This window comes from Symphalangus syndactylus, chromosome 12 (genome assembly GCF_028878055.3).
Source record: "Symphalangus syndactylus isolate Jambi chromosome 12, NHGRI_mSymSyn1-v2.1_pri, whole genome shotgun sequence".
Classification (NCBI taxonomy): domain Eukaryota; kingdom Metazoa; phylum Chordata; class Mammalia; order Primates; family Hylobatidae; genus Symphalangus; species Symphalangus syndactylus.
Window position 1 is genome coordinate 115373628 of NC_072441.2, and position 25988 is coordinate 115399615.

Here is a 25988-nt window from a genome sequence, read left to right on the forward strand (position 1 = left end):
CTACAGAAAGAGTGTTTCAGAACGGCTCAATCAAATGTAAGTTTCAACTCTCTTAGTTGAATGCACAGAACAGAAAGAGGTTTCACAGAATGCTTCTGTGTAGTATTTAGTTGAAGATACTCCTTTTTGGACTATTTCCCACTTAGCGCTCCGAATATCCACTGGCAGTTTCTACACAGAGAGTGTTTCAGAACTGCTCCTTCAAAAGTAAGGCTCAACTCTGTAAGTTGAATGCAGAGAACAGAAAGGGGTTTCAGAGAATGCTTCTGTGTATTTTTTAATTGGAGATATTCCTTTTTCCTCTATTACAATCTTAGCGCTACCAATGTCCACTTGCATTTTCTACAAAAAGAGTGTTTCATAACTGCTCAATCATAAATATGGTTTAGCTCTGTTAACTGAATTTACAGATCAGAAATAATTTTCACAGAATGCATCCGTGTAGTTTTAATTTGAAGATATTCTTTTTCCCAATATAGGCCTCTTAGCGCTCAGAATGTCCAATTGCAATTTCTACAGAAGGAGTGTTTCAGAACGGCTCAATCAAAAGTAAGGTTCAACTCTGTTAGTTGAATGCACAGAACAGAAAGAAGTTTCATACAATGCTTCTGTGTAGTTTATATTTGAACATATTCTTGTTTCCACTATTACCCACTTAGCGCTACGAATGTCCAGTTGCATTTTCTACAGACAGAGTGTTTCAAAACTGCTCAATCAAAAGTATGGTTTAACTCTGTTAGCTGAATGCTCAGATCAGAAAGAAGATTCACAGAATGCTTCTGTGTAGTTTATATTTGAATATATTCCTTTTTCCACGACTACCCTCTTAGCGCTCCAAATGTCCAGTTGCATTTTCTACAGAAAGAATGTTCAGATCTTCTCAATCAAAAGTATGGTTTAACTCTGTTAGCTGAATGCACACATCAGAAATATGTTTCACAGTATGATTCTGTGTAGTTTATATTTGAAGACATTCCTTTTTCCACTATTACCCTCTTAGCGCTCTGAATCCCACTTGCATTTACTACAGAAAGAGTGTTTCAGAACGGCTCAATCAAAACTAAGGTTCAACCCTGGTAGTTGAATGCCCAGAACAGAAAGAAGTTTCACAGAATGCTTCTGTGTAGTTTATATTTGAATATATTCCTTTTTCCACTATTACCCTCTTAGCGCTCCGAAAGTCCACTTGCATTTTCTACAGAAAGAGTGTTCTGAACTGCGCAATCAAAAGTATGGTTTAACTCTGTTAGCTGAATGCACATATCAGACATAAGTTTCAAACAATGCTTCTGTGTAGTTTTTATTTGAAGTTTTTATTTTTCCCAATATAGGCCTCTTAGCGCTCAGAATGTCCAATTGCAGTTTCTACAGAAAGAGTGTTTCAGAACGGCTCAATCAAATGTAAGGTTCAACTCTCTTAGCTGAATGCACAGAACAGACAGAAGTTTCACAGAATGCTTCTGTGTAGTATTTAGTTGAAGATACTCATTTTTGGACTATTACCCACTTAGCGCTCCGAATATCCACTGGCAGTTTCTACACAAAGAGTGTTTCAGAACTGCTCTTTCAAAAGTAAGGCTGAACTCTGTTAGTTGAATGCGGAGAACAGAAAGTGGTTTCAGAGAATGCTTCTGTGTAGTTTTTAATTGGAGATATTCCTTTTTCCTCTATTACAATCTTAGCGCTATGAATGTCCACTTGCATTTTCTACAAAAAGTGTGTTTCTTAACTGCTCAATCAAAAATATGATTTAGCTCTGTTAACTGAATTTACAGATCAGAAAAAAGTTTCACAGAATGCATCTGTGTAGTTTTTATTTGAAGATATTCTTTTTCCCAATGTAGGCCTCTTAGCGCTTAGAATGTCCAATTGAAGTTTCTACAGAAAGAGTGTTTCAGAATGGCTCAATCAAAAGTAAGGTTCAACTCTGTTAGTTGAATGCACAGCACAGAAAGAAGTTTCACAGAATGCTACTGTGTAGTTTATATTTCAATATATTCCTTTTTCCACTATTACCCTCTTAGCGCTCCGAATGTCCACTTGCATTTTCTACAGAAAGAGGGTTCGGAACTGCACAATCAAAAGTATGGTTTAACACTGTTAGCTGAATGCACATATCAGAAATAAGTTTCACACAATGCTTCTGTGTAGTTTTTATTTGAAGATATTATTTTTCCCAATATAGGCCTCTTAGCGCTCAGAATGTCCAATTGCAGTTTCTACAGAAAGAGTGTTTCCGAACGGCTCAATCAAAAGTAAGGTTCAACTCTGTTAGTTGAATGCACAGAAGAGAAAGAAGTTTCATACAATGCTTCGGTGTAGTTTATATTTGAACATATTCTTTTTTCCACTATTACCCACTTAGCGCTACGAATGTCCAGTTGCATTTTCTACAGACAGAGTGTTTCAAAACTGCTCAATCAAAAGTATGGTTTAAATCTGTTAGCTGAATGCTCAGATCAGAAAGAAGTTTCACAGAATGCTTCTGTGTAGTTTATATTTGAATATATTCCTTTTTCCACGACTACCCTCTTAGCACTCCAAATGTCCATTTGCATTTTCTACAGAAAGAGTGTTCAGATCTGCTCACTCAAAAGTATGGTTTAACTCTGTTAGCTGAATGCACAGATCAGAAAGAAGTTTCACAGAATGATTCTGTGTAGTTTATATTTGAAGACATTCCTTTTTCCACTATTATCTTCTTAGCGCTCTTAATCCCACTTGCATTTTCTACAGAAAGAGTGTTTCAGAACGGCTCAATCAAAACTAAGGTTCAACTCTATTAGTTGAATGAACAGAACAGAAAGAAGTTTCACAGAATGCTTCTGTGTAGTTTTTATTTGTAGATATTCTTTTCCCAATATAGGCCTCTTAGCGCTCAGAATGTCCAATTGCAGTTTCTACAGAAAGAGTGTTTCAGAACGGCTCAATCAAAAGTAAGGTTCAACCCTGGTAGTTGAATGCTCAGAACAGAATGAATTTTCACAAAATGCTTCTGTGTAGTTTATATTTGAATATATTCCTTTTTCCAATATTACCCTCTTAGCGCTCCGAATGTCCACTTGCATTTTCTACAGAAAGTGTGTTCTGAACTGTGCAATCAAAAGTATGTTTTAACTCTGTTAGCTGAATGCACATATCAGCAATAAGTTTCAAACAATGCTTCTGTGTAGTTTTTATTTGAAGATATTATTTTTCCCAATTTAGGCCTCTTAGCGCTCAGAATGTCCAATTGCAGTTTCTACAGAAAGAGTGTTTCAGAACGGCTCAATCAAATGTAAGGTTCAACTCTGTTAGTTGAATGCACAGAACAGACAGAAGTTTCACAGAATGCTTCTGTGTAGTATTTAGTTGAAGATACTCCTTTTTGGACTATTACAGACTTAGCGCTCCGAATATCCACTGTCAGTTTCTACACAAAGTGTGTTTCAGAAATGCTCCTTCAAAAGTAAGGCTCAACTCTGTTAGTTGAATGCGGAGAACAGAAAGGGGTTTCAGAGAATGCTTCTGTGTAGTTTTTAATTGGAGATATTCCTTTTTCCTCTATTACAATCTTAGCGCTACGAATGTCCACTTGCATTTTCTACAAAAAGAGTGTTTCATAACTGCTCAATCAAAAATATCGTTTAGCGCTGTTAACTGAATTTACAGATCAGAAATAAGTTTCACAGAATGCATCTGTGTAGTTTTTATTTGAAGATATTCTTTTTCCCAAAGTAGGCCTCTTAGCGCTTAGAATGTCCAATTGCAGTTTCTACAGAAAGAGTGTTTCAGAACGGCTCAATCAAAAGTAAGGTTCAACTCTGTTAGTTGAATGCACAGAACAGAAAGAAGTTTCACAGAATGCTACTGTGTAGTTTATATTTGAATATATTCTTTTTTCCACTATTACCCTCTTAGCGCTCCGAATGTCCACTTGCATTTTCTACAGAAAGAGTGTTCGGAACTGCGCAATCAAAAGTATGGATTAACTCTGTTAGCTGAATGCACATATCAGAAATAAGTTTCACACAATGCTTCTGTGTAGTTTTTATTTGAAGATATTATTTTTCCCAATATAGGCCTCTTAGCGCTCAGAATGTCCAATTGCAGTTTCTACAGAAAGAGTGTTTCAGAACGGCTCAATCAAAAGTAAGGTTCAACTCTGTTAGTTGAATGCCCAGAACAGAAAGAAGTTTCATACAATGCTTCTGTGTAGTTTATATTTGAACATATTCTTTTTTCCACTATTACCCTCTTAGCGCTACGAATGTCCAGTTGCATTTTCTACAGACAGAGTGTTTCAAAACTGCTCAATCAAAAGTATGGTTTAACTCTGTTAGCTGAATGCTCAGATCAGAAAGAAGTTTCACAGAATGCTTCTGTGTAGTTTATATTTGAATATATTCCTTTTTCCACGAATACCCTCTTAGCACTCCAAATGTCCATTTGCATTTTCTACAGAAAGAGTGTTCAGATCTGCTCAATCAAAAGTATGGTTTAACACTGTTAGCTGAATGCACAGATCAGAAAGAAGTTTCACAGAATTATTCTGTGTAGTTTATATTTGAAGACATTCCTTTTTCCACTATTACCCTCTTAGCGCTCCGAATCTCCACTTGCATTTTCTACAGAAAGAGTGTTTCAGAACGGCTCAATCAAAGCTAAGGTTCAACTGTTTTAGTTGAATGAACAGAACAGAAAGAATTTTCACAGAATGCTTCTGTGTAGTTTTTATTTGTAGATATTCTTTTTCCCAATATAGGCCTCTTAGCGCTCAGAATGTCCAATTGCAGTTTCTACAGAAAGAGTGTTTCAGAACGGCTAAATCTAAAGTAAGGTTCAACCCTGGTAGTTGAATGCAAAGAACAGAAAGAAGTTTCACAGAATGCTTCTGTGTAGTTTATATTTGAATATATTCCTTTTTCCACTATTACCCTCTTAGCGCTCCGAATGTCAACTTGCACTTTCTACAGAAAGAGTGTTCTGAACTGCGCAATCAAAAGTATGGTTTAACTCTGTTAGCTGAATGCATATATCAGACAAAAGTTTCAAACAATGCTTCTGTGTAGTTTTTATTTGAAGATATTATTTTTCCCAATATAGGCCTCTTAGCGCTCAGAATGTCCAATTGCAGTTTCTTCAGAAAGAGTGTTTCAGAACGGCTCAATCAAATGTAAGGTTCAACTTTCTTAGTTGAATGCACAGAACAGAAAGAAGTTTCACAGAATGCTTCTGTGTAGTATTTAGTTGAAGATACTCCTTTTTGGACTATTACCCACTTAGCGCTCAGAATATCCACTGGCATTTTCTACACAAAGAGTGTTTCAGAACTGCTCCTTCAAAAGTAAGGCTCAACTCTGTTAGTTGAATGCGGTGAACAGAAAGGGGTTTCAGAGAATGCTTCTGTGTAGTTTTTAATTGGAGATATTCCTTTTTCCTCTATTACAATCTTAGCGCTCCGAATGTCCACTTGCATTTTCTACAAAAAGAGTGTTTCATAACTGCTCAATCAAAAATATGGTTTAGCTCTGTTAACTGAATTTACAGATCAGAAATAAGTTTCACAGAATGCATCTGTGTAGTTTTTATTTGAAGATATTCTTTTTCCCAATGTAGGCCTCTTAGCGCTTAGAATGTCCAATTGCAGTTTCTACAGAAAGAGTGTTTCAGAACGGCTCAATCAAAAGTAAGGTTCAACTCTGTTAGCTGAATGCACAGAACAGAAAGAAGTTTCACAGAATGCTACTGTGTAGTTTATATTTGAATATATTCCTTTTTCCACTATTACCCTCTTAGCGCTCCGAATGTCCACTTGCATTTTCTACAGAAAGAGTGTTCGGAACTGCGCAATCAAAAGTATGGTTTAACTCTGTTAGCTGAATGCACATATCAGAAATAAGTTTCACACAATGCTTCTGTGTAGTTTTTATTTGAAGATATTATTTTTCCCAATATAGGCCTCTTAGCACTCAGAATGTCCAATTGCAGTTTCTACAGAAAGAGTGTTTCAGAACGGCTCAATCAAATGTAAGGTTCAACTCTGTTAGTTGAATGCACAGAACAGAATGTAGTTTCACAGATTGCTTCTGTGTAGTTTGTATTTGAAGATATTCCTTTTTCCACTGTTACCCTTTTTAGAGCTCAGAATGTCCACTTGCCTTTTCTACAGAAAGTGTGTTCAGAACTGCTCTATCAAAAGTATGTTTTAACCCTTTAGGTGAATGCACAGATCAGAAATAAGTTTCACAGAATTTTTCTGTGTAGTTTATATTTGAAGATATTCCATTTTCCACTATTACCCACTTAGCGCTCTGAATGTCCAGTTGCATTTTCTACAGAAAGAGTGTTCTGAACGGCTCAATCAAAAGTATGGTTTTACTCTGTTATTTGAATGCACATATCAGAAATAAGTTTCACAGAATCCTTCCGTGTAGTATTTTGTTGTAAATATTCCTTTTTCGACTATTATCCTCTTAGCTCTCCGAATGTCCAATTTCAGTTTCTAAACAAAGAGTGTTTCAGAACTGCTCCTTCAAAAGTAGGGCTCAACTCTGTTAGTTGAATGCAGAGAACAGAAAGTAGTTTCACAAAATGCCCCTGTGTAGTTTATATTTGAATATATTCCCTTTTTCAGTATTACCCTCTTAGCGCTCCGAATGTCCACTTGCATTTTCTACAGAAAGAGTGTTCAGAACTGCTCAATCCAAAGTATGGTTTAACTCTGTTAGCTGAATGCACAGATCAGAAAGAATTTTCACAGAATGCTTCTGTGTACTTTTTATTTGAAGATATTCCTTTCTCCAATATAGGAGTCTTAGCGCTCAGAATGTCCAATTGCAGTTTCTACAGAAAGAGTGTTTCAGAAAGGCTCAATCAAAAGTAAGGTTCAACTCTGTTAGTTGAATGCACAGAACAGAAAGTAGTTTCACAGAATGCTTCTGTGTAGTTTATATTTGAATATATTACTTTTTCCACTACTACCCTCTTAGCGCTCCAAATGTCCAGTTGCATTTTCTACAGAAAGAGTGTTCAGAACTGCTCAATCAAATGTATGATTTAACTCTCTTAGCTGAATGCACAGATTAGAAAGAAGTTGCACAGAATGCTTCTGTGTAGTTTTTATTTGAAGATATACTTTTTCCCAATATAGGCCTCTTAGTGCTCAGATTGTCCAATTGCAGTTTCTACAGAAAGAGTGTTTCAGAATGGCTCTTTCAAATGTAAGGTTCAACTCTGCTATTTCAATGCACAGAACAGAAAGTAGTTTCACAGAATGCTTCTCTGTAGTTCATATTTGATGGTATTACTTTTTCCACTATTACCCTCTTAGAGCTCGGAATGTCCACTTGCATTTTCTACAGAAAGAGTGTTCAGAACTGCTCCATCAAAAATATGGTTTAACTCTGTTAGTTGAATGCACAGATCAGAAAGAAGTTTCACAGAATTCTTATGTGTAGTTTTTATTTGAAGATATTACTTTTTCCAATATAGGTCTCTTAGCGCTCAGAATGTCCAATTGCAGTATCTACAGAAAGAGAGTTTCAGAACTGCTCAATCAAAAGTAAGGTTCAATACTGTTAGTTGAATGCACGGAACAGAAAGAAGTTTCAGAGAATGCTTCTGTGTAGTTTATATTTGAAGATATTCCTTTTTCCACTATTACCCTCTTAGCGCTCCGAATCACCACTTGCATTTTCTACAGCAAGAGTGTTTCAGAACGGCTCAATCAAAAGTAAGGTTGAACTCTTTTAGTTGAATGCACAGAACAGAAAGAAGTTTCACAGAATGCTTCTGTGTAGTATTTAGTTATAGATATTCCTTTTTCGACTATTACCCTCTTAGCATTCCGAATGTCCACTGGCAGTTTCTACACAAAGATTGTTTCAGAACAGCTCCTTCAAAGTAAAGCTCAAATCAGTTAGTTGAATGCAGAGAACAGAAAGGAGTTTCAGAGAATGCTTCTGTGTAGTTTTAATTTGGGGATATTCCTTTTTCCACTAATACAATTTTAACGCTCCGAATGTCCACTTGCGTTTTCTACAGAAAGAGTGTCTCATAACTTCTCAATCAAAAGTATGGTTTAACTCTGTTAGCTGAATGCACAGATCAGAAATAAGTTTCACAGAATGCTTCTGAGTAGTTTTTATTTGGAGATATTCTTTTTCCCAATATAGGCCACTTAGCGCTCAGAATGTCCAATTGCCGTTTCTACAGAATGAGTGTTTCAGAAGGCTCAATCAAAAGTAAGGTTCAACTCTGTTAGTTGAATGCACAGAACAGAAAGAAGTTTCACAGAATGCTTCTGTGTAGTTTATATTTGAATGTATTCCTTTTTCCACTATTACCATCTTAGCGCTCCGAATGTCCACTTGCATTTTCTACAGAAAGAGAGTTTCAGAAAGGCTCAATCAAAAGTAAGGTTCAACTCTGTTACTTAAATGCACAGAACAGCAAGAAGTTTCAAAGAATGCTTCTGTGTAGTTTATATTTGAATATATTCATTTTTCCAGTATTACCCTCTTAGTGCTCCGAATGTCCACTTGCATTTTCTACAGAAAGAGTTTTCTGAACGGCTCAATCAAAAGTATGGTTTTACTCTGTTATTTGAATGCACATATCAGAAATAAGTTTCACAGAATCCTTCCGTGTAGTATTTTGTTGAAGATATTCCTTTTTCGACTATTATCCTCTTAGCTTTCCGAATGTCCAATTTCAGTTTCTAAACAAAGAGTGTTTCAGAACTGCTCCTTCAAAAGTAGGGCTCAACTCTGTTAGTTGAATGCAGAGAACAGAAAGGAGTTTCACAGAATGCCTCTGTGTAGTTTATATTTGAATATATTCCCTTTTTCAGTATTACCCTCTTAGCGCTCCGAATGTCCACTTGCATTTTCTACAGAAAGAGTGTTCAGAACTGCTCAATCCAAAGTATGGTTTAACTCTGTTAGCTGAATGCACAGATCAGAAAGAATTTTCACAGAATGCTTCTGTGTACTTTTTATTTGAAGATATTCCTTTCTCCAATATAGGAGTCTTAGCGCTCAGAATGTCCAATTGCAGTTTCTACAGAAAGAGTGTTTCAGAAAGGCTCAATCAAAAGTAAGGTTCAACTCTGTTAGTTGAATGCACAGAACAGAAAGTAGTTTCACAGAATGCTTCTGTGTAGTTTATATTTGAATATATTACTTTTTCCACTACTACCTTCTTAGCGCTCCAAATGTCCAGTTGCATTTTCTACAGAAAGAGTGTTCAGAACTGCTCAATCAAATGTATGATTTAACTCTGTTAGCTGAATGCACAGATCAGAAAGAAGTTTCACAGAATGATTCAGTGTAGTTTATATTTGAAGACATTCCTTTTTCCACTATTACCCTCTTAGCGCTCCAAATCTCCACTTGCATTTTCTACAGAAAGAGTGTTTCAGAACGTCTCAATCAAAACTAAGGATCAAATCTCTTAGTTGAATGCGCAGAACAGAATGTAGTTTCACAGATTGCTTCTGTGTAGTTTGTATTTGAAGATATTCCTTTTTCCACTGTTACCCTCTTAGAGCTCAGAATGTCCACTTGCATTTTCTACAGAAAGTGTGTTCAGAACTGCTCTATCAAAAGTATGTTTTAACTCTTTAGGTGAATGCACAGATCAGAAATAAGTTTCACAGAATTTTTCTGTGTAGTTTATATTTGAAGATATTCCATTTTCCACTATTACCCCCTTAGCGCTCTGAATGTCCAGTTGCATTTTCTACAGAAAGAGTGTTTCAGAACGGCTCAATCAAAACTAATGTTCAACTCTTTTAGTTGAATGAACAGAACATAAAGAAGTTTCACAGAATGCTTCTGTGTAGTTTTTATTTGTAGATATTCTTTTTCCCAATATAGGCCTCTTAGCGCTCAGAATGTCCAATTGCAGTTTCTACAGAAAGAGTGTTTCAGAACGGCTCAATCAAAAGTAAGGTTCAACCCTGGTAGTTGAATGCACAGAACAGAAAGAAGTTTCACAGAATGCTTCTGTGTAGTTTATATTTGAATATATTCCTTTTTCCACTATTACCCTCTTAGCGCTCCGAATGTCCACTTGCACTTTCTACAGAAAGAGTGTTCTGAACTGCGCAATCAAAAGTATGGTTTAACTCTGTTACCTGAATGCATATATCAGACATAAGTTTCAAACAATGCTTCTGTGTAGTTTTTATTTGAAGATATTATTTTCCCAATATAGGCCTCTTAGCGCTCAGAATGTCCAATTGCAGTTTCTACAGCAAGAGTGTTTCAGAACGGCTCAATCAAATGTAAGGTTCAACTTTCTTAGTTGAATGCACAGAACAGAAAGAAGTTTCACAGAATGCTTCTGTGTAGTATTTAATTGAAGATACTCCTTTTTGGACTATTACCCACTTAGCGCTCCGAATATCCACTGGCAGTTTCTACACAAAGAGTGTTTCAGAACTGCTCCTTCAAATGTAAGGCTCAACTCTGTTAGTTGAATGCGGAGAACAGAAAGCGGTTTCAGAGAATGCTTCTGTGTAGTTTTTAATTGGAGATATTCCTTTTTCCTCTATTACAATTTAGCGCTCCGAATGTCCACTTGCATTTTCTACAAAAAGAGTGTTTCATAACTGCTCAATCAAAAATATGGTTTAGCTCTGTTAACTGAATTTACAGATCAGAAATAAGTTTCACAGAATGCATCTGTGTAGTTTTTATTTGAAGATATTCTTTTTCCCAATGTAGGCCTCTTAGCGCTTAGCATGTCCAATTGCAGTTTCTACAGAAAGAGTGTTTCAGAACGGCTCAATCAAAAGTAAGGTTCAACTCTGTTAGTTGAATGCACAGAACAGAAAGAAGTTTCACAGAATGCTACTGTGTAGTTTATATTTGAATATATTCCTTTTTCCACTATTACCCTCTTAGCGCTCCGAATGTCCACTTGCATTTTCTACAGAAAGAGTGTTCGGAACTGCGCAATCAAAAGTATGGTTTAACTCTGTTAGCTGAATGCACATATCAGAAATATGTTTCACACAATGCTTCTGTGTAGTTTTTATTTGAAGATATTATTTTTCCCAGTGTAGGCCTCTTAGCGCTCAGAATGTCCAATTGCAGTTTCTACAGAAAGAGTGTTTCAGAACGGCACAATCAAAAGTAAGTTTCAACTCTGTTATTTGAATGCACAGAACAGAAAGAAGTTTCATACAATGCTTCTGTGTAGTTTATATTTGAACATATTCTTGCTTCCACTATTACCCTCTTAGCGCTCCAAATATCCAGTTGCATTTTCTACAGAAAGAGTGTTCAGATCTGCTGAATCAAAAGTATGGTTTAACTCTGTTAGCTGAATGCACAGATCAGAAATATGTTTCACAGTATGATGATGTGTAGTTTATATTTGAAGACATTCCTTTTTCCACTATTACCCTCTTAGCACTCCGAATCTCCACTTGCATTTTCTACAGAAAGAGTGTTTCAGAGCGGCTCAATCAAAACTAATGTTCAACTCTTTTAGTTGAATGAACAGAACAGAAAGAGGTTTCACAGAATGCTTCTGTGTAGTTTATATTTGAATATATTCCTTTTTCCACTATTACCCTCTTAGCGCTCCGAATGTCCACTTGCATTTTCTACAGAAAGAGTGTTCTGAACTGCGCAATCAAAAGTATGGTTTATCTCTGTTAGCTGAATGCACATATCAGAAATAAGTTTCAAACAATGCTTCTGTGTAGTTTTTATTTGAAGATATTATTTTTCCCAATATAGACCTCTTAGCGCTCAGAATGTCCAATTGCAGTTTCTACAGAAAGAGTGTTTCAGAACGGCTCAATCAAATGTAAGTTTCAACTCTCTTAGTTGAATGCACAGAACAGAAAGAGGTTTCACAGAATGCTTCTGTGTAGTATTTAGTTGAAGATACTCCTTTTTGGACTATTTCCCACTTAGCGCTCCGAATATCCACTGGCAGTTTCTACACAGAGAGTGTTTCAGAACTGCTCCTTCAAAAGTAAGGCTCAACTCTGTAAGTTGAATGCAGAGAACAGAAAGGGGTTTCAGAGAATGCTTCTGTGTATTTTTTAATTGGAGATATTCCTTTTTCCTCTATTACAATCTTAGCGCTACCAATGTCCACTTGCATTTTCTACAAAAAGAGTGTTTCATAACTGCTCAATCATAAATATGGTTTAGCTCTGTTAACTGAATTTACAGATCAGAAATAATTTTCACAGAATGCATCCGTGTAGTTTTAATTTGAAGATATTCTTTTTCCCAATATAGGCCTCTTAGCGCTCAGAATGTCCAATTGCAATTTCTACAGAAGGAGTGTTTCAGAACGGCTCAATCAAAAGTAAGGTTCAACTCTGTTAGTTGAATGCACAGAACAGAAAGAAGTTTCATACAATGCTTCTGTGTAGTTTATATTTGAACATATTCTTGTTTCCACTATTACCCACTTAGCGCTACGAATGTCCAGTTGCATTTTCTACAGACAGAGTGTTTCAAAACTGCTCAATCAAAAGTATGGTTTAACTCTGTTAGCTGAATGCTCAGATCAGAAAGAAGATTCACAGAATGCTTCTGTGTAGTTTATATTTGAATATATTCCTTTTTCCACGACTACCCTCTTAGCGCTCCAAATGTCCAGTTGCATTTTCTACAGAAAGAATGTTCAGATCTTCTCAATCAAAAGTATGGTTTAACTCTGTTAGCTGAATGCACACATCAGAAATATGTTTCACAGTATGATTCTGTGTAGTTTATATTTGAAGACATTCCTTTTTCCACTATTACCCTCTTAGCGCTCTGAATCCCACTTGCATTTACTACAGAAAGAGTGTTTCAGAACGGCTCAATCAAAACTAAGGTTCAACCCTGGTAGTTGAATGCCCAGAACAGAAAGAAGTTTCACAGAATGCTTCTGTGTAGTTTATATTTGAATATATTCCTTTTTCCACTATTACCCTCTTAGCGCTCCGAATGTCAACTTGCACTTTCTACAGAAAGAGTGTTCTGAACTGCGCAATCAAAAGTATGGTTTAACTCTGTTAGCTGAATGCATATATCAGACAAAAGTTTCAAACAATGCTTCTGTGTAGTTTTTATTTGAAGATATTATTTTTCCCAATATAGGCCTCTTAGCGCTCAGAATGTCCAATTGCAGTTTCTTCAGAAAGAGTGTTTCAGAACGGCTCAATCAAATGTAAGGTTCAACTTTCTTAGTTGAATGCACAGAACAGAAAGAAGTTTCACAGAATGCTTCTGTGTAGTATTTAGTTGAAGATACTCCTTTTTGGACTATTACCCACTTAGCGCTCAGAATATCCACTGGCATTTTCTACACAAAGAGTGTTTCAGAACTGCTCCTTCAAAAGTAAGGCTCAACTCTGTTAGTTGAATGCGGTGAACAGAAAGGGGTTTCAGAGAATGCTTCTGTGTAGTTTTTAATTGGAGATATTCCTTTTTCCTCTATTACAATCTTAGCGCTCCGAATGTCCACTTGCATTTTCTACAAAAAGAGTGTTTCATAACTGCTCAATCAAAAATATGGTTTAGCTCTGTTAACTGAATTTACAGATCAGAAATAAGTTTCACAGAATGCATCTGTGTAGTTTTTATTTGAAGATATTCTTTTTCCCAATGTAGGCCTCTTAGCGCTTAGAATGTCCAATTGCAGTTTCTACAGAAAGAGTGTTTCAGAACGGCTCAATCAAAAGTAAGGTTCAACTCTGTTAGCTGAATGCACAGAACAGAAAGAAGTTTCACAGAATGCTACTGTGTAGTTTATATTTGAATATATTCCTTTTTCCACTATTACCCTCTTAGCGCTCCGAATGTCCACTTGCATTTTCTACAGAAAGAGTGTTCGGAACTGCGCAATCAAAAGTATGGTTTAACTCTGTTAGCTGAATGCACATATCAGAAATAAGTTTCACACAATGCTTCTGTGTAGTTTTTATTTGAAGATATTATTTTTCCCAATATAGGCCTCTTAGCACTCAGAATGTCCAATTGCAGTTTCTACAGAAAGAGTGTTTCAGAACGGCTCAATCAAATGTAAGGTTCAACTCTGTTAGTTGAATGCACAGAACAGAATGTAGTTTCACAGATTGCTTCTGTGTAGTTTGTATTTGAAGATATTCCTTTTTCCACTGTTACCCTTTTTAGAGCTCAGAATGTCCACTTGCCTTTTCTACAGAAAGTGTGTTCAGAACTGCTCTATCAAAAGTATGTTTTAACCCTTTAGGTGAATGCACAGATCAGAAATAAGTTTCACAGAATTTTTCTGTGTAGTTTATATTTGAAGATATTCCATTTTCCACTATTACCCACTTAGCGCTCTGAATGTCCAGTTGCATTTTCTACAGAAAGAGTGTTCTGAACGGCTCAATCAAAAGTATGGTTTTACTCTGTTATTTGAATGCACATATCAGAAATAAGTTTCACAGAATCCTTCCGTGTAGTATTTTGTTGTAAATATTCCTTTTTCGACTATTATCCTCTTAGCTCTCCGAATGTCCAATTTCAGTTTCTAAACAAAGAGTGTTTCAGAACTGCTCCTTCAAAAGTAGGGCTCAACTCTGTTAGTTGAATGCAGAGAACAGAAAGGAGTTTCACAAAATGCCCCTGTGTAGTTTATATTTGAATATATTCCCTTTTTCAGTATTACCCTCTTAGCGCTCCGAATGTCCACTTGCATTTTCTACAGAAAGAGTGTTCAGAACTGCTCAATCCAAAGTATGGTTTAACTCTGTTAGCTGAATGCACAGATCAGAAAGAATTTTCACAGAATGCTTCTGTGTACTTTTTATTTGAAGATATTCCTTTCTCCAATATAGGAGTCTTAGCGCTCAGAATGTCCAATTGCAGTTTCTACAGAAAGAGTGTTTCAGAAAGGCTCAATCAAAAGTAAGGTTCAACTCTGTTAGTTGAATGCACAGAACAGAAAGTAGTTTCACAGAATGCTTCTGTGTAGTTTATATTTGAATATATTACTTTTTCCACTACTACCCTCTTAGCGCTCCAAATGTCCAGTTGCATTTTCTACAGAAAGAGTGTTCAGAACTGCTCAATCAAATGTATGATTTAACTCTCTTAGCTGAATGCACAGATTAGAAAGAAGTTGCACAGAATGCTTCTGTGTAGTTTTTATTTGAAGATATACTTTTTCCCAATATAGGCCTCTTAGTGCTCAGATTGTCCAATTGCAGTTTCTACAGAAAGAGTGTTTCAGAATGGCTCTTTCAAAAGTAAGGTTCAACTCTGCTATTTCAATGCACAGAACAGAAAGTAGTTTCACAGAATGCTTCTCTGTAGTTCATATTTGATGGTATTACTTTTTCCACTATTACCCTCTTAGAGCTCGGAATGTCCACTTGCATTTTCTACAGAAAGAGTGTTCAGAACTGCTCCATCAAAAATATGGTTTAACTCTGTTAGTTGAATGCACAGATCAGAAAGAAGTTTCACAGAATTCTTATGTGTAGTTTTTATTTGAAGATATTACTTTTTCCAATATAGGTCTCTTAGCGCTCAGAATGTCCAATTGCAGTATCTACAGAAAGAGAGTTTCAGAACTGCTCAATCAAAAGTAAGGTTCAATACTGTTAGTTGAATGCACGGAACAGAAAGAAGTTTCAGAGAATGCTTCTGTGTAGTTTATATTTGAAGATATTCCTTTTTCCACTATTACCCTCTTAGCGCTCCGAATCACCACTTGCATTTTCTACAGCAAGAGTGTTTCAGAACGGCTCAATCAAAAGTAAGGTTGAACTCTTTTAGTTGAATGCACAGAACAGAAAGAAGTTTCACAGAATGCTTCTGTGTAGTATTTAGTTATAGATATTCCTTTTTCGACTATTACCCTCTTAGCATTCCGAATGTCCACTGGCAGTTTCTACACAAAGATTGTTTCAGAACAGCTCCTTCAAAGTAAAGCTCAAATCAGTTAGTTGAATGCAGAGAACAGAAAGGAGTTTCAGAGAATGCTTCTGTGTAGTTTTAATTTGGGGATATTCCTTTTTCCACTAATACAATTTTAACGCTCCGAATGTCCACTTGCGTTTTCTACAGAAAGAGTGTCTCATAACTTCTCAATCAAAAGTATGGTTTAACTCTGTTAGCTGAATGCACAGATCAGAAATAAGTTTCACAGAATGCTTCTGAGTAGTTTTTATTTGGAGATATTCTTTTTCCCAATATAGGCCACTTAGCGCTCAGAATGTCCAATTGCCGTTTCTACAGAATGAGTGTTTCAGAAGGCTCAATCAAAAGTAAGGTTCAACTCTGTTAGTTGAATGCACAGAACAGAAAGAAGTTTCACAGAATGCTTCTGTGTAGTTTATATTTGAATGTATTCCTTTTTCCACTATTACCATCTTAGCGCTCCGAATGTCCACTTGCATTTTCTACAGAAAGAGAGTTTCAGAAAGGCTCAATCAAAAGTAAGGTTCAACTCTGTTACTTAAATGCACAGAACAGCAAGAAGTTTCAAAGAATGCTTCTGTGTAGTTTATATTTGAATATATTCATTTTTCCAGTATTACCCTCTTAGTGCTCCGAATGTCCACTTGCATTTTCTACAGAAAGAGTTTTCTGAACGGCTCAATCAAAAGTATGGTTTTACTCTGTTATTTGAATGCACATATCAGAAATAAGTTTCACAGAATCCTTCCGTGTAGTATTTTGTTGAAGATATTCCTTTTTCGACTATTATCCTCTTAGCTTTCCGAATGTCCAATTTCAGTTTCTAAACAAAGAGTGTTTCAGAACTGCTCCTTCAAAAGTAGGGCTCAACTCTGTTAGTTGAATGCAGAGAACAGAAAGGAGTTTCACAGAATGCCTCTGTGTAGTTTATATTTGAATATATTCCCTTTTTCAGTATTACCCTCTTAGCGCTCCGAATGTCCACTTGCATTTTCTACAGAAAGAGTGTTCAGAACTGCTCAATCCAAAGTATGGTTTAACTCTGTTAGCTGAATGCACAGATCAGAAAGAATTTTCACAGAATGCTTCTGTGTACTTTTTATTTGAAGATATTCCTTTCTCCAATATAGGAGTCTTAGCGCTCAGAATGTCCAATTGCAGTTTCTACAGAAAGAGTGTTTCAGAAAGGCTCAATCAAAAGTAAGGTTCAACTCTGTTAGTTGAATGCACAGAACAGAAAGTAGTTTCACAGAATGCTTCTGTGTAGTTTATATTTGAATATATTACTTTTTCCACTACTACCTTCTTAGCGCTCCAAATGTCCAGTTGCATTTTCTACAGAAAGAGTGTTCAGAACTGCTCAATCAAATGTATGATTTAACTCTGTTAGCTGAATGCACAGATCAGAAAGAAGTTTCACAGAATGATTCAGTGTAGTTTATATTTGAAGACATTCCTTTTTCCACTATTACCCTCTTAGCGCTCCAAATCTCCACTTGCATTTTCTACAGAAAGAGTGTTTCAGAACGTCTCAATCAAAACTAAGGATCAAATCTCTTAGTTGAATGCGCAGAACAGAATGTAGTTTCACAGATTGCTTCTGTGTAGTTTGTATTTGAAGATATTCCTTTTTCCACTGTTACCCTCTTAGAGCTCAGAATGTCCACTTGCATTTTCTACAGAAAGTGTGTTCAGAACTGCTCTATCAAAAGTATGTTTTAACTCTTTAGGTGAATGCACAGATCAGAAATAAGTTTCACAGAATTTTTCTGTGTAGTTTATATTTGAAGATATTCCATTTTCCACTATTACCCCCTTAGCGCTCTGAATGTCCAGTTGCATTTTCTACAGAAAGAGTGTTTCAGAACGGCTCAATCAAAACTAATGTTCAACTCTTTTAGTTGAATGAACAGAACATAAAGAAGTTTCACAGAATGCTTCTGTGTAGTTTTTATTTGTAGATATTCTTTTTCCCAATATAGGCCTCTTAGCGCTCAGAATGTCCAATTGCAGTTTCTACAGAAAGAGTGTTTCAGAACGGCTCAATCAAAAGTAAGGTTCAACCCTGGTAGTTGAATGCACAGAACAGAAAGAAGTTTCACAGAATGCTTCTGTGTAGTTTATATTTGAATATATTCCTTTTTCCACTATTACCCTCTTAGCGCTCCGAATGTCCACTTGCACTTTCTACAGAAAGAGTGTTCTGAACTGCGCAATCAAAAGTATGGTTTAACTCTGTTACCTGAATGCATATATCAGACATAAGTTTCAAACAATGCTTCTGTGTAGTTTTTATTTGAAGATATTATTTTCCCAATATAGGCCTCTTAGCGCTCAGAATGTCCAATTGCAGTTTCTACAGCAAGAGTGTTTCAGAACGGCTCAATCAAATGTAAGGTTCAACTTTCTTAGTTGAATGCACAGAACAGAAAGAAGTTTCACAGAATGCTTCTGTGTAGTATTTAGTTGAAGATACTCCTTTTTGGACTATTACCCACTTAGCGCTCCGAATATCCACTGGCAGTTTCTACACAAAGAGTGTTTCAGAACTGCTCCTTCAAATGTAAGGCTCAACTCTGTTAGTTGAATGCGGAGAACAGAAAGCAGTTTCAGAGAATGCTTCTGTGTAGTTTTTAATTGGAGATATTCCTTTTTCCTCTATTACAATTTAGCGCTCCGAATGTCCACTTGCATTTTCTACAAAAAGAGTGTTTCATAACTGCTCAATCAAAAATATGGTTTAGCTCTGTTAACTGAATTTACAGATCAGAAATAAGTTTCACAGAATGCATCTGTGTAGTTTTTATTTGAAGATATTCTTTTTCCCAATATAGGCCTCTTAGCGCTTAGAATGTCCAATTGCAGTTTCTACAGAAAGAGTGTTTCAGAACGGCTCAATCAAAAGTAAGGTTCAACTCTGTTAGCTGAATGCACAGAACAGAAAGTAGTTTCACAGAATGCTACTGTGTAGTTTATATTTGAATATATTCCTTTTTCCACTATTACCCTCTTAGCGCTCCGAATGTCCACTTGCATTTTCTACAGAAAGAGTGTTCGGAACTGCGCAATCAAAAGTATGGTTTAACTCTGTTAGCTGAATGCACATATCAGAAATAAGTTTCACACAATGCTTCTGTGTAGTTTTTATTTGAAGATATTATATTTCCCAATATAGGCCTCTTAGCACTCAGAATGTCCAATTGCAGTTTCTACAGAAAGAGTGTTTCAGAACGGCTCAATCAAAAGTAAGGTTCAACTCTGTTAGTTGAATGCACAGAACAGAAAGAAGTTTCATACAATGCTTCTGTGTAGTTTATATTTGAACATATTCTTTTTTCCACTATTACCCACTTAGCGCTACGAATGTCCAGTTGCATTTTCTACAGACAGAGTGTTTCAAAACTGCTCAATCAAAAGTATGGTTTAACTCTGTTAGCTGAATGCTCAGATCAGAAAAAGTTTCACAGAATGCTTCTGTTTATTTTATATTTGAATATATTCCTTTTTCCACTACTACCCTCTTAGCGCTCCAAATGTCCAGCTGCATTTTCTACAGAAAGAGTGTTCAGATCTGCTCAATCAAAAGTATGGTTTAACTCTGTTAGCTGAATGCACAGGTCAGAAAGAAGTTTCACAGAATGATTCAGTGTAGTTTATATTTGAAGACATTCCTTTTTCCACTATTACCCTCTTAGCGCTCCAAATCTCCACTTGCATTTTCTACAGAAAGAGTGTTTCAGAACGTCTCAATCAAAACTAAGGTTCAAATCTCTTAGTTGAATGCACAGAACAGAATGTAGTTTCACAGATTGCTTCTGTGTAGTTTGTATTTGAAGATATTCCTTTTTCCACTGTTACCCTCTTAGAGCTCAGAATGTCCACTTGCATTTTCTACAGAAAGTGTGTTCAGAACTGCTCTATCAAAAGTATGTTTTAACTCTTTAGCTGAATGCACAGATCAGTACGAAGTTTCACAGAATGCTGCTGTGTAGTGTTTATATGAAGTTATTCTTTTTACCAATATAGGCCTCTTAGCGCACAGAATGTCCAATTGCAGTTTCTACAGAGAGAGTGTTTCAGAAAGGCTCAATCAAAAGTAAGGTTCAACTCTTTTAGTTGAATGAACAGAACAGGAAGAAGTTTCAGAGAATGATTCTGTGTAGTTTATATTTGAAGATATTCCTTTTTCCACTATTACCTTCTAAGCTCTCCGAATGTCCACTTGCATTTTCTACAGAAAGAGTGTTTCCGAACTGCTCAATCAAAAGTATGGTTTAACTCTGTTAGCTGAATGCACAGATCAGTACGAAGTTTCACAGAATGTTTCTGTGTAGTTTTTATTTGAAGATAGTCCTTTCCCAAATATAGGCCTCTTAGCGCTCCGAATATCCAATTTCAGTTTCTACAGAAAAAGTGTTTCAGAACGCCTCAATGAAAAGTAGGGTTCAACTCTTTTAGTTGAATTCACAGAACGGAAAGAAGTTTCACAGAATGCTTCTGTGTAGTATTTATTTGAAGGTATTCCTTTTTCCACCAGTAACCTCTTAGCGCTCCAAATGTCCAGTTGCATTTTCTACAGAAGGAGTGTTCAGAACTGCTCAATCATAAGTGTGCTTTAACCCTGTTAGGTGAATGCACAGATCAGAAAGAAGTTTCACAGAATTCTTCAGTGTAGTTTATATTTGAAGATATTCCATTTTCCACTATTACCCACTTAGCGCTCTGAATCTCCAGTTGCATTTTCTACAGAAAGAGTGTTTCAGAACTGCTCAGTCAAAAGAATGGTTTAACTCTGTTAGCTGAATGCACAGAACAGAAAGAAGTTTCACAGAATGCTGCGGTGTAATGTTTATATGAAGATATTCTTTTTACCAATATAGGCCTCTTAGCGCTCAGAATGTCCAATTGCAGTTTCTACAGAAAGAGTGTTTCAGAAAGGCTCAATCAAAAGTAAGGTTCAACCCTGTTAGTTGAATGCACAGAAAAGAAAGTAGTTTCACAGAATGCTTCTGTGTAGTTTATATTTCAATATATTACTTTTTCCACTACTACCCTCTTAGCGCTCCAAATGTCCAGTTGCATTTTCTACAGAAAGAGTGTTCAGAACTCCTCAATCAAATGTATGATTTAACTCTCTTAGCTGAATGCACAGATTAGAAAGAAGTTGCACAGAATGCTTCTGTGTAGTTTTTATTTGAAGATATACTTTTTCCCAATATAGGCCTCTTAGTGCTCAGATTGTCCAATTGCAGTTTCTACAGAAAGAGTGTTTCAGAATGGCTCTTTCAATAGTAAGGTTCAACTCTGCTATTTCAATGCACAGAACAGAAAGTAGTTTCACAGAATGCTTCTCTGTAGTTCATATTTGACGATATTACTTTTTCCACTATTACCCTCTTAGAGCTCGGAATGTCCACTTGCATTTTCTACAGAAAGAGTGTTCAGAACTGCTCCATCAAAAGTATGGTTTTATTCTGTTAGTTGAATGCACAGATCAGAAAGAAGTTTCACAGAATTCTTCTGTGTAGTTTTTATTTGAAGATATTCCTTTTTCCAATATAGGTCTCTTAGCGCTCAGAATGTCCAATTGCAGTATCTACAGAAAGAGAGTTTCAGAACTGCTCAATCAAAAGTAAGGTTCAATACAGTTAGTTGAATGCACGGAACAGAAAGAAGTTTCAGAGAATGCTTCTGTGTAGTTTATATTTGAAGATATTCCTTTTTCGACTATTACCCTCTTAGCGTTCCGAATGTCCACTGGCAGTTTCTACACAAAGAGTGTTTCAGAACAGATCCTTCAAAGTAAGGCTCAAATCTGTTAGTTGAATGCAGAGAACAGAAAGGAGTTTCAGAGAATGCTTCTGTATAGTTTTAATTTGGGGATATTCCTTTTTCCACTAATACAATTTTAGCGCTCCGAATGTCCACTTGCGTTTTCTACAGAAAGAGTGTCTCATAACTTCTCAATCAAAAGTATGGTTTAACTCTCTTAGCTGAATGCACAGATCAGAAATAAGTTTCACAGAATGCTTCTGAGTAGTTTTTATTTGGAGATATTCTTTTTCCCAATATAGGCCACTTAGCGCTCAGAATGTCCAATTGCCATTTCTACAAAATGAGTGTTTCAGAAGGCTCAATCAAAAGTAAGGTTCAACTCTGTTAGTTGAATGCACAGAACAGAAAGAAGTTTCACAGAATGCTTCTGTGTAGTTTATATTTGAATGTATTCCTTTTTCCACTATTACCATCTTAGCGCTCCGAATGTCCACTTGCATTTTCTACAGAAAGAGAGTTTCAGAAAGGCTCAATCAAAAGTAAGGTTCAACTCTGTTACTTGAATGCACAGAACAGCAAGAAGTTTCACAGAATGCTTCTGTGTAGTTTATATTTGAATATATTCCTTTTTCCAGTATTACCCTCTTAGTGCTCCGAATGTCCACTTGCATTTTCTACAGAAAGAGTGTTCTGAACGGCTCAATCAAAAGTATGGTTTTACTCTGTTATTTGAATGCACATATCAGAAATAAGTTTCACAGAATCCTTCCGTGTAGTATTTTGTTGAAGATATTCCTTTTTCGACTATTATCCTCTTAGCTCTCCGAATGTCCAATTTCAGTTTCTAAACAAAGAGTGTTTCAGAACTGCTCCTTCAAAAGTAGGGCTCAACTCTGTTAGTTGAATGCAGAGAACAGAAAGGAGTTTCACAGAATGCCTCTGTGTAGTTTATATTTGAATATATTCCCTTTTTCAGTATTACCCTCTTAGCGCTCTGAATGTCCACTTGCATTTTCTACAGAAAGAGCGTTCAGAACTGCTCAATCCAAAGTATGGTTTAACTCTGTTAGCTGAATGCACAGATCAGAAAGAATTTTCACAGAATGCTTCTGTGTACTTTTTATTTGAAGATATTCCTTTCTCCAATATAGGAGTCTTAGCGCTCAGAATGTCCAATTGCAGTATCTACAGAAAGAGTGTTTCTGAACTGCTTAATCAAATGTAAGGTTCAACTCTGTTAGTTGAATGAATGGAACAGAAAGAAGTTTCATAGAATGCTTCTGTGTAGTTTATATTTGAAGATGTTCCTTTTTCCACTATTACCTTCTAAGCGCTCCGAATGTCCACTTGCATTTTCTACAGAATGAGTGTTTCCGAACTGCTCAATCAAAAGTATGGTTTAATTCTGTTAGCTGAATGCACAGATCAGTACGAAGTTTCACGGAATGCTTCTGTGTAGTTTTTATTTGAAGATAGTCCTTTTTCCAATATAGGCCTCTTTGCGCTCCGAATATCCAATTGCAGTTTCTACAGAAAGAGTGTTTCAGAATGGCTCAATCAAAAGTAGGGTTCAACTCATTTAGTTGAATGCACAGAACAGAGAGTAGTTTCACAGAATGCTTCTGTGTAGTATTTATTTGAAGATAGTCCTTTTTCCACTATTACCCTCTTAGCGCTCCGAATGTCCACTTGCAGTTTCTACAGAAAGAGTGTTTCAGGACTGCTCCTTCAAAAATAAGGCTCAACCCTGTTAGTTGAAAGCAGAGAACAGAAACAAGTTTCAGAGAATGCCTCTTTGTAGTTTTTATTTGAAGATATTCCTTTTTCCACAATTACCATCTTAGCGCACCAAATGACCACTTGCATTTTCTACAGAAAGAGTGTTTCAGAACTGCTAAATCAAAAGTATCGTTTAACTCTGTTAGCTGAATGCACAGATAAGAAAGAAGTTTCACAGAATGCATCTGTGTAGTTTTTATTTGAAGATATTCTTTATCCCAATATAGGCATCATAGCGCTCAGTATGTTAAAATGCAGTTTCTACAGAAAGAGTGTTTCAGAACGGCTGAATCAAAAGTAAGGTTCAACTCTGTTAGTTGAATGCACAGAACAAAAAGAAGTTTCACAGAATGCTTCTCAGTAGTTTATATTTGAATATATTCCTTTTTGCACTATTACCCTCTTAGCGCTCCGAATGTCCACTTGCATTTTCTACATAAAGAGTGTTCAGAACGGCTCAATCAAAAATATGGTTTCACTCTGTTAGTTATATGCACATATCAGAAATAAGTTTCAGAGAAGGCTTCTGTGTAGTATTTAGTTGAAGATATTCCTTTTTCGAATATTACCCTCTTAGCGCTCCGAATGTCCACTGGCAGTTTCTACACAAAGTGTTTTTCAGAACTGCTCCTTCAAAAGTAATGCTCAACACTTTAAGTTGAATGCAAAGAACAGAAAGAAGCTTCACAGAATGCTTCTGTGTAGTTTATATTTGAATATATTCCTTTTTTCAGTATTACCCTCTTAGCGCTCCGAATCTCCACCTGCATTTTCTACAAAAAGATTGTTCAGAACTGCTCAATCAAAAGTTGGTTTATCTCTGTTAGCTGAATGCACATATCAGTACGAAGTTTCACAGAATGCTTCTGTGTAGTTTTTATTTGAAGATAGTCCTTTTTCAAATATAGGCCTCTTAGCACTCCAAATATCCAATTGCAGTTTCTACAGAAAGAGTGTTTCAGAACGGCAAAATGAAAAGTAGGGTTCAACACTTTTAGTTGAATTCACAGAACAGAAAGTAGTTTCACAGATTGCTTCTGTGTAGTATTTATTTGAAGGTATTCCTTTTTCCACTATTACCCTAGTAGCGCTCGGAATGTCCACTTGCAGTTTCTACAGAAAGTGTGTTTCAGGGCTGCTCCTTCAAAAATAAGGCTCAACTCTGTTAGTTGAATGCAGAGAACAGAAAGAAGTTTCAGAGAATGCCTCTGTGTAGTTTTTATTTGAAGATATTCCTTTTTCCACAATTACCAACTTAGCACACCGAATGTCCACTTGCATTTTCTACAGAAAGAGTGTTTCAGAACTGCTAAATCAAATGTATCGTTTAATTCAGTTAGCTGAATGCACAGAACAGAAAGAAGTTTCAGAGAATGCATCTCTGAAGTTTTTATTTGAAGATATTATTTTTCTCAATATAGGCCTCTTAGCGTTCAGAAATCCAATTACAGTTTCTACAGAAAGAGTGTTTCAGAACTGCTCAATCAAAATTAAGGTTCAACTCTGTTAGTTGAATGCACAGAACAGAATGTAGTTTCACAGATTGCTTCTGTGTAGTTTATATTTGAAGATATTCCTTTTTCAACTGTTACCCTCTTAGATCTCCGAATGTCCACTTGCATTTTCTACAGAAAGTGTGTTCAGAACTGCTCTATCAAAAGTATGGTTTAACTCTGTTAGGTGAATGCACAGATCAGAAATAAGTTTCACAGAATTCTTCTGTGTAGTTTATATTTGAAGATATTCCATTTTCCACTATTACCCACTTAGCGCTCTGAATGTCCAGTTGCATTTTCTACAGAAAGAGTGTTTCAGAACTGCTCAATCAAAAGTATGGTTTAACTCTGTTAGCTGAATGCACAGATCAGAAAGAAGTTTCACAGAATGCTGCTGTGTAGTGTTTATATGAAGATATTCTTTTTACCAATATAGGCCTCTTAGCGCTCAGAATGTCCAATTGCAGTTTCTACAGAAAGAGTGTTTCAGAAAGGCTCAATCAAAAGTAAGGTTCAACTATGTTAGTTGAATGCACAGAACAGAAAGAAGTTTCACAGAATGCTTCTGTGTAGTTTATATTGGAATATATTCCTTTTTGCACTACTACCCTCTTAGTGCTCCAAATGTCCAGTTGCATTTTCTACAGAAAGAGTGTTCAGAACTGATCAATCAAATGTATGATTTAACTCTGTTAGCTGAATGCACAGATCAGAAAAAGTTTCACAGAATGCTTCTGTGTAGTTTTTATTTGAAGATATTCTTTTTCCCAATATAGGCCTCTTATCGCTCAGATTGTCCAATTGAATTTTCTACAGAAAGAGTGTTTCAGAATGGCTCTATCATAAGTAAGGTTCAACTCTGTTATTTGAATGCACAGAACAGAAAGTAGTTTCACAGAATGCCTGTCTGTAATTCTTATTTGACGATATTACTTTTTCCACTATTACCCTCTTAGAGCTCCGAATGTCCACTTGCATTTTCTACAGAAAGAGTGTTCAGAACTGCTCAATCAAAAGTATGGTTTAACTCTTTTAGTTGAATGCA